Source organism: Dermacentor albipictus, chromosome 1 (genome assembly GCF_038994185.2).
Source record: "Dermacentor albipictus isolate Rhodes 1998 colony chromosome 1, USDA_Dalb.pri_finalv2, whole genome shotgun sequence".
NCBI classification, from domain to species: Eukaryota; Metazoa; Arthropoda; class Arachnida; order Ixodida; family Ixodidae; genus Dermacentor; species Dermacentor albipictus.
Genome location: NC_091821.1, coordinates 405,862,343 through 405,878,074, shown reverse-complemented (window position 1 = coordinate 405,878,074; position 15,732 = coordinate 405,862,343). Strand labels below are relative to the sequence as shown.

Below are 15,732 nucleotides of genomic sequence, written 5' to 3'. Positions count from 1 at the left end.
TCTCGTAAGGAAGACAGCTCTAGGGTGACATGCAAAGTTCCTGCTCTCAACGTGTCTTTCTTTTTTTTTTCATTCGTAACTGCGTTGCGCCAATTTCAGGCGCACTTTTCTACACGGGCGTAGTAAATTGTTTTGCTACAGAGGTAAGTGAAACATGTTTCCGTGTAGAGCCACGCGGTGACGTAACACTTGATTTAACAGCAACTGGCATTTAGCGCCTGTAATCGTCCGGATAGTCGCAAACTTCAGCGCAGGACGAAGAAACACAATGCTATGCAGAAACGTGTCTTAGCCTATTGTGGCTGTGATATGTTGAGTTGATTTGTTTAACCACATTGGTATACGTACCAGGATGTACATACACGGCAAAGGACAGTGGGGCAAAGCCTGCGTTACGGCAGCTTGGCTAGTCCTAGCGCCCCTTGAAACAAATGCAGCAGAAGGCAACGAAGCACTCTCCTCAATATATCACACATTATATGCCCAAACTAAAGTCAATATATACATAAAAGGTGCCTCCAGAGAGAGAGAGGTTGTGGAGACCATGCATTCAACATTTAGCACAGCATTTACAGTATACCCCTGTTTGACGCGCAAGGTAGATTTTCAAGTGTTAGTGTAAACCGATTAGGCAGGTTCGGAAGAGAATAGCGCAGATGTTGAAAACCATAATTGGCACGCGACCACAAAATGTACCGACGATTCTGTCGGACGAGAGCAGCCGCTTGCCAAGGAAAGCAAAGTGCATTCTGTGTGAATAAAAGAGCCTAGTTGCCTATAGGCTACCACAGACTTGGCTGTTGAAGGTATACAGAGGGACTGACCACTGTACGCGTCGATGCACGGTATCATTCCGTACTCCCTCGCGCCCTCCGATATATATTTTGGGAAGCGTACAGCATCCTTAAGGACGATATCTTTCTTAGTTTTGATGTTCAACCGAAGTCAGAGACCGCTTATCTGAGGTAAAAATAATTTGTTTTTGCTCTGTCAGAGGGATTTCTTGACTCAGTTCTTTATTTTTACGATGGGGAATCACCGGCGGAAAATCCTAGAAACTTGTTATCCCAGACTTGCTTAAAAAATAATGTTGGGATAAATACAGAAGTAAGAATACAAAAAATGGCTGTGGCTTAGCTAAGGTTAAGCCCAGGATGCGAAGCATACTAGCCTTTATTTTAACGCGACAGCGTTAAGGAGCTCGTGTCGCAGAAAAGCCGGTGTCGTCGGCGTCGGCTCAGGCGTGCGGCGCTTGCTCAGGCGCAAATTTCGTTGTCGCGCCGAACGCTGCGTTGCTCGACGCTCACCGCGTCCGATGCGGGGCGCGTAGTCGCTGCGCCGCAGCAAAGCCACCTAGAAACAGTCTCTGTAGCACACCGCAACCTTCGCTTCTCATTCCAACGAGCAGCTCTGTCTCTAGGAGGCATCTCACCTCGTGAGTGTCTAGCAGAGGCAAGCGCATCCCTTATATACCGCCGCGACGCCGCGAGCGACGGCGCGAGTTGGAGCCCCATTTCTCCTCTGTCGTGACGTCACGGTGTCACGTGGTCAGCCTTGAAGGCGACGCCGCGAGCGACGGCGCGAGTTGGAGCCCCGTTTCTCCTCTGTCGTGACGTCATGGTGTCACGTGGTATTGAAGGCGACACCGCCGCGCCTGAGGAGCTGGGTTGAGCTCTAGTAATATGCTTCGCATAAAGGGTCACAAAACCCATTTCGCGATGTTCAAGCCTCGGCCTTCCCGTCCGAACGTACACAAAAGACCTCCTGAATTTGGGAATTCGCAGCACGTTCGAAGAAATTGTTGTAGCCCAAGAGTTTTCTCAGTTCGTCAGACTCTCCGGTACCCCAGCGGGCCGAGCCATACCTGGCAAGCTGGGACGTAACCCCACGGTCGCCGGTCCCGACGCTGTGAATTTGTCCAACGACGTAAGATCAAAGATTTCCATACACCGGATGCCACGCAATATGCATCCCACCTACAACGAAGGATGAAGACGAGCCAGGGGTAAAGCTCTGCTCGCCAGTGCCCGCTTGAACAAGGATCGAACATGCTTCGTAGACGCTGGTTCGTACGTTCAAGAAGAAGCTTTCTCCTCAGTGGTCATCGACTGTGATTCCAAAGTCCTCAGCTGCGCTACCATCCGCACTTATAGTTCCAGGGTTGCAGAGCAGGTTGCTATTGCTCTTGCATTGACGGACAGTGTACATAACACGATTTATTCTGATTCCAAGGCCGCTGTCAGGGCCTTTCAGATGGGAATGGTGGCTCCCCAGGTCCTACGTATAATCCGAAACGCTAAATACATCAAACAGCACTCATTGGCCTGGTTCCCTGCGCACCTTGGAACCATTAAGGGTGCCTTGCTCAACCCCAACGAGGAGGCGCACTCGGCTGCACGAGGTTTGACTGACCGTGCGCCGGGGAACGCGTCCTCTCCGGGGCAGCCCGACCTTCTATGCTCGTACAACGAGATCTGCAAACATAATTATCTATCAAGAAGACCCGTGCCTTTGCCACATTCCTCACTGTACAGGGCCCAGGCAGTCACTCTCAGACTTCTGCAAATAAGCACTTACCCGAGCCCCGCGGCGCTGCACACATGTACCTCGAACTGTTCCCAAGCCCGAACTGCCCTCTGTGTTGTGATTATGTGGACTTCAAGCATGTCCTGTGTGGCTGCGCCTCGGCCGGTTCCCCTTTCACCCAAGAGGAAATGATGATGCTCATTAGGGCCGAGGGCCACACCTCTCAAATCCTGGCAGTCTAGAGGGCTCGCGAGAGGGCCGTCAGGTTTCACCTGATGGTCCCCGAGTGGGCCTAGCCAGGTGACGTTGAGTTTGCTTGCGTCTATAGTGGACCAAATAAACTTGTTTCACTCACTCACTCACTCACTCACTCACTCACTCACTCACTCACTCACTCACTCACTCACTCACTCACTCACTCACTCACTCACTCACTCACTCACTCACTCACTCACTCACTCACTCACTCACTCACTCACTCACTCACTCACTCACTCACTCACTCACTCACTCACTCACTCACTCACTCACTCACTCACTCACTCACTCACTCACTCACTCACTCACTCACTCACTCACTCACTCACTCACTCACTCACTCACTCACTCACTCACTCACTCACTCACTCACTCACTCACTCACTCACTCACTCACTCACTCACTCACTCACTCACTCACTCACTCACTCACTCACTCACTCACTCACTCACTCACTCACTCACTCACTCACTCACTCACTCACTCACTCACTCACTCACTCACTCACTCACTCACTCACTCACTCACTCACTCACTCACTCACTCACTCACTCACTCACTCACTCACTCACTCACTCACTCACTCACTCACTCACTCACAAAGGTTTTCATTTCTAAACCCTCTTCGCTTTTTGACAACCACTTTCGCTAATGATAGATATAACATCATAATTGGTTTGCAAGCAGCTCTTACGGACATTTCTATAGAATAATGACTTCTTTGCGTGTACGGGCCCTGGAAGAAAATGCGCAAATATTTTTATTCGTAAATGCTTTTTACAATTCGCCGGCAACCTTCGCTAATAATATGTCGAACATCACGATTGGCTGGGGTTTGCTCTTACGAAAATTTTAAACATAAGAACTATTTTTATGAAAACAGGCTCTCCCTTTAGAACTGTACCCCAGTGCGTTCAGCAACGACGTAAACTGTGTTCTGGTAGCGGGACTACGCATACTCATTCAAGTTATTCCTCTGAAGCCATCAACACTGTTAACAACAGAGCTTTGTCATATTTACTTCAAAGTACAATGAATGTAGGCGCTCATTCAATACTGCCGGCGGCGGGTGGGCTTCACAGTAATGTGAGGTTCTTATAATATCCATTCTCGCTCGATTCCTTTACTACCTCCTACGCGAGGCTCTCTGATGGCTCCTGTCATACATTTGTAAGAAACCCCATGGTCTTTGAGCAATGCCCTCTTCTCTGAAATATTTTTCTTTGCATGAGCTCTTGAACTGTGCCCTCTCCCACAGCTGTGCGACGAATTCGCACCATGCCCCTGCTTTACATAGTGGCGCCCAGGCTGTGAGTCAACCGCCAGACTGTTTTCTCCTGTAAAACAATCTGCTAACAAATTCAATGAACTTGTGCTGCCGATGACACCGCACGATAGTTTGAATAGTGTTCTGGGGGTCTCGTAAATTATTTAACGAAATGCTGTATTAACGCTCCCTGGGAAGTGTTTAAAAAATTTATTGTGTTCTTTCCACGTGGGCTCACTCAAATACCAACACAGTTCTCAGAAACACTTATCTTTCAACTATAAATATATTTTGTTTTACTTTGAGACTTAACTCCCCCCCCCCCCCCCTTCCCTGCTCCCCCACATTATATCAAACACGTCACTACAAATGAATTATCTGCACAGGCAGACATCACTTGCCAGAGAAACCAATCCAATTCATTCACTAATTGAATTCACTAACTCCGAAGTTAAAGGTCTTTGCAATACATGTTTATATTAGAATGTTGAAGGGGATCATCGTAAATCTACTTCCATCTTTCTACACTTCCAAGATAGGCATGTATACACCGAAATAACTGGCGTGAAATTATTCGTTCAATTTGCCTTATTACACAGACGACACCGCGAAGCGCGGTTCGTGGTATGAACCCCCGGGACGCAGTAGGGTTCTGTAAAAGAAAAAGTCGCCATACCATGTGATAAAGGGGTCTGCATCGTCTCTGCGGCTGCAGCGAGCATGCCTCCAATACCGAGTTGTGCAAACCACTAATCAGAATCAGTTCACGGGATGAGGAAATTGCGACGGACACTTTATTTCCGTTATTATAAAGCTCAATTGTGAGGCTTTCGCTTCCAGGACCTTTCTAATGAGAGGTGGATGACTAACAGGGGAGTGGGGTTGGCTAGAGGAAACTGCATATTTTTGTAGGAGGTCACAATAGATTAATGATAAGGAAGCAGAAAGTGAAGCAGTTTGGTTTAGTTCCCTGCCAACATAATCTTAGTTCTTGCAAGGTAGCATAATGATAATAGTTGATACCTAGTTCAACGGAATTGCTGTCATTCGTTACAAACCATTAGGCTCATGCTTTTATCTTTGAAAGCCGATTAATTAAAACTGCTAATGTAATACTTTACTTCTGTTTGGTGCTCTAGATGCCTTCATAGTTAGTATGCCTGAGCTCCACCACGGTTTTTTGCAGAACTGGTCCCGTCGTCTTACTCTGGGAATCCACAAAACTTCACAAAACTTCTCGTTCGTAAGCATTCCGTGCCATTCACAGGTAATCTAAGCTATCATCTTAGCTATATATGCAGCTTCGTGATTCGCTGGAACATTAACGCGATATCGTAATGGAGCTCGTGTCGTCGGCGTCCCGCATCGGCGTGCGGCGTCGGACGTCGTTACAGCAAAATGATTTGCGAGCTGCTCACGTCCAGGCCCTCCATGTGACGTAAAGAAATTACTGAACTAATTGAATTTCTCAATCTAAATACGTGGAACAATCGTAAACTATGACTTAGACACAACCTACAGACATGATAGCTCTCGGTTTGTAGTTTGTCTATACGAGAAAACATAATTCCGTAACGCGAAAACTCCAAGAAATCCCTTTTAAGCATTTCTACAGTTCACAGGCCAGCCGCGGTGTCCGTCACTTGGACGCGCCGGCGCGCGGGTGTCATGGGGGCCACGGAGCGGCGCGCCTGGTTTCTTGCAATACCTCCAGCTGGCGCTCGCCTCCGTCGTATCGCGGCCCACGCAAGAGGCCGCGCTTCTACCACAAAGCTCGCCTTCGTGCATAGCGTTCACGGCCAGCGTTTCTCAGTACACATTACGGTTACATACGCTCCAGTTGCCGGGAAGCGTGAGAAGGAGTCAGGAATCTTTGAATGCTGTCGCGTTCCGCTCTTAAAGGAGAAGCGTCTTCCAAATTTTTATGCGCACTTGTCTAAACAGGGGTACATTGTTCCTCTAAATCCATAGATGTGACGCAAAGGATCACTGCGTCGTGCTCTTTAAGTCAAAGGCAATGGCGCTTCGTGCTTTGGTAGTAGTTATCCGTGGAAAAGATCGCTAGAACGTGTTAGCATTTCTCTAATATAGCATCGCAATGTGCACTGTACAAAAGTAAGAAAATTAAGTTCGCTAAGTTTTCCACAGAATGACCCGAGTGAAAACGGATAATTGTACGCTTAATTTAAGCCCTGACAGACGACGTTAGTTCCACCTTTCAGACCTTCTTTTAACGCGACAGCGTTAAGGAGCTCGTGTCGCAGAAAAGCCGGTGTCGTCGGCGTCCGCGGCGTTGGCCGTGAGCGATAAATCCCGGCAGGCACTTCATGAATAAAAAACAACTCGCAAGATGGGCTGGCTGGGAATCGAACCAGGGTCTCCGGAGTGTGCGACGGAGACTCTACCACTCAACCACGAGTTCCATGCTTCAAAGCGGTGCAAAAGCGCCTCTAGTGAATGCGGTGTTGCCTTAGAAACGAGCCGTAGAAAGCTTTACTGCGGTGTATATCGGTAATTATGAACATGTAACTTACAGAAGTTGCAGTTACACGAGTAGGGAAGTGCGTCTCCGCTACATTTCTTCAGCGCTTTCTGCACACGCAGAGCCATCCTGCGGCAAACACAGAAGATCCCCTCCTCTCAATGTACGGTGCTGCCCTGACAGGTGGCGCGTCGCGCGCGCATTGGGGTTGTGCGAAGAGAGGTGCGAGGGGCGTCGCGTCCCGGACTCCTTCTCCCCTGACGACGTTTCTCCTTGCTCCCACCCGGGTTGCAGAATCAAGCGTCCTTCCATTCTTTAGATCACTATCTCTCTATCTCTCTGCCCGTGCCGATCACGACGTTTGACTGGCGTGCGTCGTTTCCTCGGGGCTCCGAGACACAGAGTTCTTGGGCTCCTTCCGCTTGCTCAGGCGCACGTTTCGTTGCCGCGCCTAACGCTCCGTTGCTCGAGAGGATCGGCGTCCAAGGACTGCCGACCTTGTCCAGCACCGCGAAAACCCGTTGACCACGATCATGGATGTGGAAGCTACCAACGGCGATGATCCAGCAACAGAAGGATATCCAGAAGACCCGGCGGATGGATCATGGCTCACTGCTCGCGGCCGGCGGAGACGCCGCGCCGACGATACGTCTGACCCAGCAGCCCGCCGCCAAGAGACGCAGCATTCGAACCAAACTGTACCACGACGACCCCAGAGACCACCACCTCTGCCCATTGACGATTTTAAAGTCATCCTGCGCCCGAGAAACGGTCTCACATTCGGTGAGTGGCCTCGTCACACTCTGACTCGCGCCGTCGGCATCGAGGCGCGCCTCAAGGAACAAGAGGTCGACGAACTTCACCTACGTGTTCAACGTGCCCAAAACATCGCCCTCATCAGCACGCCAAGTGAAAGAATAGCGACCAGCCTTAACAAGATGACATCGCTTGCACTTGGCCCGCGTCGCTACCCCATCTCAACATACATCGCCTCCCCCAATAATTCCTGCAAAGGAGTCATAACGGGTCCCGACACAGGGACTACATCAACCGAACTTTTAGACCACCTGTTGGCACCTGGGGTGGAAATCCTCCATGCTCGTATGATGGGGCGAACAACCACGGCCATCATAACATTTGCTGGCCTCAGGGTACCGCGCTACGTTAGGTATTATGGGGCCGAGTACCGATGCTACATACACACCCCGAGGGCCCAGGTATGCAGCGTATGCCTCACAGTGGGCCACCGTGCGGACGTCTGCCCCACGCCAAGCATCAAGCGCTGCACCACATGTGGGACTGAAAACCCATCCACCACCGAACCTCACCAGTGCCAGCCCCGGTGCCTGACGTGCAAAGGGGATCATCCGACAACCGATCCCAGCTGTCCGGGCCGGGCACGAAAGCCACCCAACAAGCAACGAGTGCGCCAGGAACTCGAGAAACAAAAACGGCAACAGCATCGTCCTATGGCCCAATCTGGAGAGCGACGAAGCCGATCGCGTTCCCGTTCCCGATCTCGGTCCCGATCCCGGTCACGATCTCGGAGCCGAGGCCCCTGCGAGTGTTCTAAGAACCGCGAGCGGGTACCGCCACCATCGTCATCATCATCCTCATCACCACCGTCGTCACCACCACCAGTGGCACCACCACCGGCCAAGAAGAAGCCGCCACCACTACCGCAACAGCTACCATTAGTAGCGCCCGAAGGGCCAGCCGGACCTAAAGGGGTAAGTTGGGCGGAGGGCCCGCCACCTTCACTGCGCAAATCTCCCTCACACTCATCCGAACCTCAGACCCTACCACAAACTCAATCCCAATCCCAGGCGCCTCGCGCGAAGATCCCTCCCCAGTCCACAACTTCATTGTGCCGCGACCTCCAGCAGGAGCTTCGAAGAGAATTACACCGAGCTATACAGGAGATGCGAGAAAGCATTCTCACGGAGGTTAAGGAAATGATCCGAGCCGCCTTTGTAGACTTCCAAACCACCGTGCTGAAACCAATGCTGCATGAAATTACTAACGAACTCAAGCAGAGCGTGAGAGAGCTCACGGCACAACCCCTTCCCCCTAAATCATCCTCCTCCTCCTCATCTTCACTAGTCGCACGCGCTACATCAACCTCAGCGCCGTCACTAGCGACAAGCGAGCGCGCTCACCCGTACGTTCGCCCAGCCCAGCTACAGAATGATGGCGCCTGCAATGCAAATGCAAAATAGAACGGCGGGACTGACGATGTGGCAGTGGAATTGCAGGGGGTACCGTTCTAAACGGGGCTCGCTGCAACAGTACGTTGCCGCATCGTCAGAACCGCCGGACATCATACTTCTCCAAGAGCCGGGCGCCACCCTTGTAACTATCAGTGGCTACGAGGCCATTAGGGGCTCGGACGAGGCGAAAGTGTGCGCGCTTGTGTCCAGGAAACTCACATATACCCATAGTACTCTCACGTCAGATATCCCTCATCAAATCATCGAGGTTGTCCCCGCGGACACGAGACAAAATAGCCTGTACATCTTAAATGTATACAGTGCACCTCGGGCTCGGTGGGACAATTTTCAGTATCTACTCTTGGAACTCATCAAGTTGGGCCCGGTTTCCGTAGTGTGCGGTGACTTCAATGCCGCACACGTGGCCTGGGGCTATCGCAGTAACACACCAAAGGGCACCCGGCTTTGGGACCTCACACATAATCACCGATTCACCCTCATAACAGATCATACCCAGCCTAGTCGCCAGGGAAATAGCGTCGAGAGAGACACTTGCCCGGATCTCACTTTCACCAGGGGGGTCCAGGGCGAGTGGCTGAACACTGGCGAGACGCTGGGTAGCGATCACCATATTCTCATCATCCGCATCAATCACACAAGTTACAAACGCCCTGAAAAGAAAATTTGCATCACAAATTGGACCAAACTTCGCGTAATCCGTAAGGATCGAGCCTCAGGAGATGACAGCCCCAAAACTTATGCCAGTGGGCTCAGTGATTTACGCAATGATCTAAACAAAACGACTAGCCGCATAACCACGACGACAGAGACCCCCGAGGTTGACCCGCATCTCCTACATCTGTGGGACGCGCGCCGAGGTCTCACGAAGCGATGGAAGCGGCAAAAGTTAAATCGAAAATTGCGCTGCAGAATATCCCAAATTACGAGAGCAGCTCAGGAATACGCAGACCAGCTAACCAGTGCTAACTGGCAAACGTTTTGTGGTAAGCTAAGTGGTACGCTGGGCACCGCGAGAACGTGGGCAATCCTTCGGTCACTAATAAATCCGACAAACACGACATCCCATAAAAACCGGCAGCTTCAAATTTTCCTCCACCAGTACGGAGGAGACGGAGACCAGCTCCTGAAGGACCTTGAACAAAGGTATCTCTCCCGTGGCTCTAAGCCAAGCTATCCGGACTATCCGTATAGAGAAGAAAGTGACCCGCTAGGCACTGACATAACTGTCCAAGAAATCAAAGCCGCACTCGCAGACATTCATAGGAACACCGCACCCGGAGAGGACGGGATACGCTATACTCTACTGCGAAATCTCCCGGATGAGGACCTGGAAACGCTCTGTGCTATGTACAATCAGCACTGGCACGCCGGCACTCTTCCTCTAGAATGGCGACGTGCCGAGATCACTTTCATGCTCAAGCCCGGAAAACCCCTGTCGATCCAAAATTTACGGCCGATTTCCCTCACATCGTGCATCGGAAAGCTGCTTGAGTATGTAATCCTAAAACGGCTTCAACCTTTCTTGGAGATGCAAAATTTCTTTTCCCACACACAGTTTGGATTTCGCCCCCATTTGTCCACTCACGATGTTCTTCTTCAGATAAAAGAGGACCTCGTTGACCCCCCCATCAGGGCTCAGACGAGAGCTCTTTTGGCGCTTGATGTCAAAGGAGCTTTCGATAACGTTTCCCATGGTCTCATCCTTGAGAACCTGGCCCACTCCCACTGTGGCTCCCGTATGTACAATTACGTGCGAGCCTTTCTCAAGAACCGTGTAGCCACAGTGGGAATGGGCCCATATCGGTCAACAGACATTAAAGTTACCGGAGCGGGGACACCTCAGGGGTCGGTGCTCTCGCCGACGCTATTCAACATAGCTATGGCGAGACTACCCCAGTTACTGGAGAAGGTTGAGGGGCTATGCCACGCGATATATGCTGACGATCTGACTCTCTGGACGTGCACCGGCTCGGATGGAGACATTCAGGACCGCCTACAGACGGCGGTGGATATAGTGCAGGCATACCTCGCGACTGGAGACCTTGAATGTGCGCCAAATAAATCAGAACTATTACTAATCCGACCGCTAAGCAGCTATGAAACGCCAATTCCAGTGATTGAAGTGAGAATACAAGGCATACCAATTCCCACTGCACAAAGGGTCCGAATCCTTGGTTATCACCTACAATCCAACGCCAAAGCTCACTTCACGGTAGATCTCCTTGGTCGACAGTGCGAGCAAATCATCGGTATGATGAGGCGCGTTAGTAACCGCCGCTCAGGACTCAAGGAAGCCGATATGCTGCGGTTGGTCAAGGCATGCATTATCAGCCGGCTAACCTATCACCTCCCATACCACAACCTGACGCTCTCTCAGACCAACCGTATAAACACAATTATTAGAAGAGCCGTCAAACAAGCACTCGGAATTCCTGTATATGCTTCCACGGAACGACTACTTGCTCTCGGGGTACACAATACCATCGAGGAACACATCGAAGCGCACAGAATGGCACAACTCGAGCGATTGAGACTGACCCCTACAGGCAGGCATTTGCTCGCACGGCTGGGCTACCCACAGCATTCACCCTCTACGCGAGAGCATGTCCCAGTCCCATCAAACATCCGAACCTTACTCACCATAGCGCCCATACCGCGCAATATGCATCCAGAGCATCATAATGGTCGCCGGGATGCACGTGTTAGATACCTTCGGAAACTCCTCAACGCCCAGCCGGAGGGCACCGTCTATTATACCGACGCTGCCCACTATGCTCTTGCGACCAGAAACAAAGAAAGACAAGTGTCGGTGGTGGCGGACGATCAAGGTAATATCGTCACCTCGTGTAGCGTCCAAACCAAAGCTACGCTCACAGGGGAAACGTTGGCCATAGCACTCGCTTTCAACCACATCGTCGGTCACATGGAAAGATCCCCAAACCACGACCACATCATCATTACAGACTCACAAGACGCATGTCGAGCCTACCTCAGGGGTCATATTCCTCAGGAAGCCAATCGCGCTCTCACCAGCACACGTAAGCTCCCCGCCATTCCAGATCCCTCAGTACCACGCATCAGGCTGATTTGGACACCTGCTCATGCCTCACTGTCGGGTAATGACCGCGCTCATGCGGCTGCCCGAGAGCTAACCTGCCGGGCACCTGGCAGTGAGGCGAGCAACCCATATCAAGCCTCCCAGAATTTGCCCAACACATACCGGGACACTCTAGACTTTTACAGACTAGGGCGCTTGCAATATCACCCTCCTCCCAAATCTTTCTCCCGGGATGAAGCCGTATCACTGCGACGGCTTCAAACCAACTCGTATCCGAACCTCCTCTTTCTCAACAAACTCTCCCCAACCTTATATCCCACCACCTGCCCAGGGTGCTGTGCACCACCGACGACGTTCCACGTCACGATTGAGTGCCAAAAACCACCTAAGGATATCCCTCTTCTACAATCCCCCCAACCAACATATGCGCAGTGGGAGGCAATCCTCCGTCGCTCCGAGCCTCAGGTCTGGCTGGCCCTGATACGACGAGTACGAGCGGTGGCGACAGCCATTGGGGCCCTGGACTGAGGGCCCCAACCACATAAATCCTTTCACTTTATAATAAAGTTTCTTCTCTCTCTCTCTCCGTTGCTCGACGCTCACCGCGTCCGATGCGGGGCGCCTCGTAAGTGATCGCTGCGCCGTAGCCCATTCTCTTACACCCCTTGGCGGGTCGACGGGAACGCTGTCGCGTTCCACGCTTGAAGGCGAAGCTTAAGCGTCCTCCAATTTTTTTTCCATCGCTGTGCAATGTTCAAAACACGCACCGATACTTTTTTTCTCGAGTAGGCTTGGGCTATGCCACTCCTTAGTTGGTTATTAACCGAAATAAACCGCCCCACAGTATTTGCTTTTTAGGAGGCCGATAGGTTTATTTACTGCGTATCTTAGCGGCTTGTTTTGAAAGAAATGCTAAAGCAGTGCTACGGCCGCAAGTAGCCCGCGGTACGCAAAAATTGCAGACTTGCAGTTCAGCACAGCTGAACTGTGCCTTCGTGTACAACTGCGGACGTTAAGTATATTGATATCGCGCTGAAAAAATCCGAAGACACCTAAGCACTTCTTATGAGTTGTGAATGCGAAAGCATTAATGATTCCTATTGAACGCCGCTGAGCGGTCCTTCGAGTTACGGACTTCTTGTGGGCTGGCGAGAGCGTTGAGACGCTTGGCCAGCGCCTTCTTGATAGCACAAGGCCGGTGCACTTCGATCCGTGACGTCATGATACCTTGCCTCAGTGCCATAGAAAGTAATGGGCACGCTCCCGAGTAATCTGCGGCGATTTTGACTTCATCGCTTTCGTCACGCCGGGCTTGGCAATGAAAATTTCGGTCCAAGTAGCATGATGTCATAACGCAGAGTGCACAGGCCTGCTATCTAGGAGGCGCTGGTTTAGCCCCGTGGATAAGACACTCGGCTTCCGAGCGTGGGCTCGTAGTTTTGAAGCTCACCGCCACCAACATTTTTCGTTTAGAATTTATTCAGTTTTTTAATACATTCATTTCTTCGCAGCCATCACCCGCCGTGGTTGCTCAGTGGCTGTGGTGTTGGGCTGCTGAGTACGAGATCGCGGGATCGAATCCCGGCCGCGACGGCAGCATGTCGATAGGGGCGAAATGCGAAAACATCCGTGTACTTAGATATAGGTGCACGTTAAAGAACCCCAGGTGGTCGAAATTTCCGGAGTCCCCCACTACGGCGTGCCTCATAACCAGAAAGTGGTTTTGGCACGTTAAACCCCATAATTTAATTTTTTTCTTCGTACCGATACGAAGTTTGAATGCCAGCGAGAGCTTGCGCGGACAAGGAACGCACTGATAACATAGGCTTTCAAGAGCGAGAGTGAGGATGACATGGCATCGCGGCGAAGCGCTCTCCCCTCACGCAATAGCTGGAGCGCCAGCGCGGCAGCAGGAGTTCCCTTTCCCCCGCTCTGCTCCGTCGAGGCGCCCATGTGACGGGGTGTCACACCCAATAGGAATTTAGGGGCCATTTTGCTGCTACAGACACTGGCTTTATCGCTCAATGTGCTGTTTGATACTTTTGCATAAAAAAAAGTCGAATATCACGCGATACTACACGCAAACAATGGTTAGCAAATGTCGCCACTACGCGGCGCACCACGGGACAAATACCGGGGCTTACGACCTGCCACTTATACAGGCCACAATTCTCGTGGCTGGATTACTGAACGGCCAATCGCCTTCGAGGCCATGCTTGCACAGTGTTGTTTTCGCAGCGAGCGCCACTCCCGCTGGATATACATACCTGCCTTCTTGGCGCGCAAGAATAACACGCGGTCACTCTGTGGACGTGATTGTAAACAGCCTCCTTGCCCGAAACAGTGGCGTAAAGGAAAACCATTAAAAGAGCGCGCTCAAGCTTTGACTTCGCAATATCCTGGTGCAGCGTAAAGAGTGGTGGGATGTCTTGCAATTTGAAGAGACCTTCTACAAGACTTAAAGGGCTGACTTGCACCCTGAGCAGCGCTATGTGGACAATCGAAGTCGATGGCTATGGACAATTTCAAGAGACGGTGTCAAGCGAATACATACAAACAAAAAGAAAAGAAAGAACTTGAGAAGAAGCTACCGGCTGCTTTACGAGCGACGGAACGAGAAATGATAGGAGTAATGGCAACAGTAAGAGTGCAGTATGCTATGGAGAGCAGACGAATGTAGGGAATATGTTTGTTGAGACCAAGGCTTAGAAGTTGAGTTCAACAGGTCAAGTAAGGCTTAGAGCAGACAGCGGACGGTCTACTAAAGTCGCAGAATTAGTGTGAAGGGTTAGGGAAGCGCAACCGAGCACGAAAGAGAATAAGACAGTGTGATGATAGCAAATTGCAGAGTTGAAATGGAGCCATTGCGCAAAATAGGAGTAGCTTGAGGTCGCTCGGACAGACCTTCGTCAAGCTGCTGCTGCTGCTGTTGATGATGGACATCGCCACAGAGTGCATATATATAGCTCTGCGACGAAAGTTCCAGGATTGAACTAGAGAGTGGAGGTGTTGTGAAAGTATATTTCGCTCGGCTGCCATTGTTTCCAACGGTGATTATAGCCCGTTGGCATGAGGCATGAATAATAAGCGCTATATTAAATAAGCATAAATGAAACGCGAAAGCATTAGCAAAAACTCGTGTCGAGTAGCACAATGTGTTGAAAAACTAGCCTTTATCTTTGAAGATTTTTTATGCCAGGGACAAGAATATAAATATATAAATATTATATTATATAAATAATAGATATTAGCGATACATTGAGATGCGCCCTTCAAAGTTTTTCCTTGAAAGGCGAACTATCGGTTGTTACACAGTAAATACTTTTTAAATCTAAAGAAAATAAATAATTCCTCGTAAGATACGTATGCAATGAATACGTTGTACTGCAGAACAGAAAACTACTAGATCGAATATTTTTGGCTGGTCACTTATGTACATTGAAACCAAATGGATACAAGCCAGAAAAAATGTTTACATAGACCCTCCTATTACGCGTTAACCGTATGAAATTGTTCTAGATAAACGGTGGAAGTCGCGCCTAATTAATGTCGTTTTCTTTTATTGAACTCAAATTACCATTTATATATTCCTCCTTGTCTATTAAAAAAGATAAGCTTAATCCTGTAACTTATTAACTATGTCAATTACGACACCAAAGCAAAAGATAGAATTTTTTATTTATGCAAAAGAAACCCTCAAAACAAGGTGAGTCACGCCTTGCCTTTCCTTTTACCCCGAAAGAAAAAAAAAGTAAACTACAAACGTAGTAAATGCAAACGCCACTGCTAAGCGAGGTTATCTACGGCATACGCGATTTTGTGTCTCGCAGAGACGTGACTTAGCAACCCTTCACTAGATTTTATTGCAAGATTCGCCTAATAGAGCCGATTTCACAAAACTAGCCGTAT

The 15,732-nt window shown here is 50.2% G+C and overlaps 1 protein-coding gene across 1 annotated transcript in view; it reads left to right on the top strand.

Annotated features, from left to right (window-relative positions):
* The window catches only part of LOC135903541 (uncharacterized), a 267,224-nt gene that overhangs the window by 46,093 nt on the left and 205,399 nt on the right, over positions 1-15,732 (top strand). The window lies entirely within an intron of this gene.